Source organism: Alligator sinensis, unplaced genomic scaffold, assembly GCF_000455745.1.
Source record: "Alligator sinensis unplaced genomic scaffold, ASM45574v1 scaffold1322_1, whole genome shotgun sequence".
NCBI classification, from domain to species: Eukaryota; Metazoa; Chordata; order Crocodylia; family Alligatoridae; genus Alligator; species Alligator sinensis.
The window spans coordinates 1383593-1386729 of record NW_005842116.1 but is presented as its reverse complement, the minus strand read 5'-3'; the positions used below and the strand labels follow the sequence as shown (position 1 = coordinate 1386729).

The 3137-nt window shown below is 52.7% G+C and overlaps 1 protein-coding gene across 1 annotated transcript in view; it reads left to right on the top strand.

Annotated features, from left to right (window-relative positions):
• Positions 1-108, top strand: part of TMCC2 (transmembrane and coiled-coil domain family 2) — a 74798-nt gene extending 74690 nt beyond the window's left edge. Inside the window, exon 6 of the transcript XR_003094322.1 lies at positions 25-108. The gene's annotated coding sequence lies outside the window, so the exon portion shown is untranslated. The remainder of the gene's footprint in view (positions 1-24) is intronic.
• Positions 109-3137: the final 3029 nt, after the last annotated feature.

The following is a 3137-nucleotide window of genomic DNA, read 5'->3' as shown; positions in this document are numbered from 1 at the left end:
TCTTCTTTCTCCCAAAAATAACAGGCCAAAACTGTCTGCCTGGTCACCTGCTCAGAGGTAACACCTGTCAAAATCTGGAGCAGCTTGGCTGGTTAAAATGGCCTTACCCTGGATTTACACTGTGTGTCTGAGGATAGGATCTCCGATCTAAGTGTGCCGCTGTCTCTATTTCCACGCTCCCCAGTCCAGGCATCATTTGGGCCTGCGACCTCCTCAGATACGATGCATCATCCTTCTCCTGATCTGCATGGGACACATGCCCTCCAAGGAAGAATAAAGGCTCGGCAAGGCATGCTGGTGGTGAATCCATCTGGAACGTCCTTCTTTCTGCGTTCATCCTGACCCCAGAGCTGCCTCTCAAAGCGCCTGCTTCAGTCGCAGTAAGCGATACAGAGAGACAGGAACAAGATCGGCAATGAATACGCAGAGTGGCCGGTGATACGCTGCAATCGGCAATGAGGAGCACAAAATGAAGATTTCAGCCAGTAAATACCTCCTGGCACCTTTTGCTGGAGCAGGGTCATTCATTTAGGTGGCCTGGACCCATTCAAGGTTATGGTGTCCAGATGCCAGTGCTGTATCACTAGACAAGGTGTTCCTCCTCCTCTACACTCTCCTGCAGTCATGCTGCGTAGCGTTAAAAGCTGCTCTGTTCCACCCCAGAGGGTGGAAGATATTGTTTCGAGACTCCTTGGCACCTACCTGCCCCTTGTCTGTGTGACGAGAACATGCTTTAATTGTGCAATTACTCCTTCGTGCCACTATAATAAATTGTATTTGTATCTAAGAGGTAATTGCATGTAATGGAGATGAATGATGACGCGATCCATCCTGATAAATCCATGCTGTCAGTTTTCCAGCTGCACTGAGGTCAAGCAGAAAATGCATGTGTTAGCTTTCCCCGTACCCTTCCAACGGGACACCTTAAAGACCTCTGCAACTCAGCTCATCTATCTAGCCATTCATGGAGGCACCTATGCACATGCACAATGCTGTGTTCACCACTGTGCAGGAAGGGATAGGAAGGGGAAGTTTGCTGTTCTCTGCTGGTATTTGCTGGTTTTTGTCCCTGAGGTTTGGGAATGACAGGAGGAACAGCCAGAATCAAAAGCCAGAGAGGCAAAGTTAGCACATGATCAGATCTAAACCTCCCACAGGTTGCAGCTACGGAGTCTTATCTCTACCAAGACCTAGTTTCACATTAAATTGGCCGCATCTGTCTAATTCCCACTCCTTCCTTTGCAACTGGCTCCATGATCCGTGATCCCATGCTGTGACTCTGCCCTGGGCTGCAGTGCGACCCTGCCACAGCCCATAGACAGAAGCTGTAAGGCCGTGGTGACCTTTCCCAGCTCAGATGTGATGTGGTTTCTGATCAAGTCCAAAATGAGAAGTGGAAGAGAGGAGTGGAGGAGATGGGAGGGTAGCGCACTGGGGCACAGTGGGGAAGGGAGGGATGCAGAGAGGGGATGCGCTGTGTTCAACAGCCTGGGACTAGAGCAACAGCGCTACGCATCTTCTAGTTTCTCTGGCAGCAACAAGGTGCCTGTCTCAAGGCAAATACAAACCTTTAGAGCCAGATCCGTAGCAGGCTAACTCCACTGGCTTTCAGAGATCTGCACCACTCAACGGCATCTGAGAAGCCAGTCCCACCAGTTTCTGCCACCAGGAGCTTACAGGGTGAATCAGACCCTCTTGCACCTCTCTGCCTAGGGGGCTGTGGCACATATTGACATGTGCCCCCCATGCCATCTGCTACCTGTCCGCCTCCTGGGGTGCTCTGCTCCCTACTCAGGGGCAGAGAGGGCTTCATTCTGCCCTACCCAGCACCTTGCATCCTCATTTACACCTGTGCAAAAAACTCCATGGCTACTTAGTGCAGGGACTCGAACCCAGCTGACATTGCACACTGCTTTGCACAGGTGCAGATCCCAGCACAAAGCATCAGCAGCATCTTCCTTGTCAGGGGGCCTGAGACCTTGATCTGCTAAGTGAACTGCTCTCAGACACTTCAGTGATAAGGAGCATTTAAAATTCCAGGCTGGGAAGGGGAGTTTTCTTCATGTCACTGCTAACAGCCTGCTTCCCAAGGAGGAGGAGGAGAATGGGGGGGAAGGGGACCTTGTAGACACCGAGCAAAGGACCAACAGCATCCATGAGATCCCAGACAGGCAGAAAACCCTGCTCCTTCCACCCCTCCCCAGCCAGCTCCGGGTGCTTCCTCCGTAAAAAGAAAGCCGGTACCAAGGATAACATGCTTTGCATTCCAGTGCAGTCTCCAGGGGAATTTCGACTGATCCACATGAAAAATGCTCCACCACCCTGGAGGTCAGAGTGTCTGAAGGGAAAGTTTCCTAGTTTCCTTGCAGGAGAGCTCTGGGGCAGCCTGCACTCCCCTGATACCCGGTCAGCACCGTGGAGTCATTCCAGCTCGGTCTGTCCTGGCAGACAGGAAAGACCACCAGGCAACTGGGCCAGTGTGTCAAGGGAGAAGGGAGGAGGTCACAGCTTATGTTTTGTGGGAAAGAGAGGACATGGAGACTTGAATGGCAGCTGGGTGAGAGGCAGGAAAGTTCGGCCCCTGCCCGTGAGAAGACGGCTGTGAACGAGGGGGCACGCTCACACCTTCTGGGAGTCTGTGCTGTGAGGAAGGGGGGCTTTGCAGTGAAGGTGCTGGTCTGGTTGTGAGATCAGACCCCAACCAGGGTGTGGTGCCTCAAGTCAGGGTGAGAGGAGGGCACGGGGGAGCCCGCGGGGGGGTTTCGGGGTGTGATGGAAGGACTCCTGATCAATGGGGTTTGCATCAGATGCTTCATCATTGCAACACTCCTTCCCAGTACGCAAGTCGAACAGGCTCACGTGCAAAGAGGCTCCTTGTTGCAGCTGCCTTCATAAGACCCCTGCCTTCTTCACACTTGTGTTGCTTGGGCCAGAGAAAGGTGGGGGGAGCGGGGAGAAATCCCTGCATTTTCCCTGCTTCACTTTGCTTCTCTGCTGCCAGGGCAAGGGGATAATAACCATAAAAGCCCCATGCTTTGAATTCTCCATCTGTGAAGTCTGTGGGTTTCAGTCTTTTCTCTCCAACTCCACTCCCCCGCCCCGCTCTATCACTCACACCTGCACAATTGGCAGCAGGA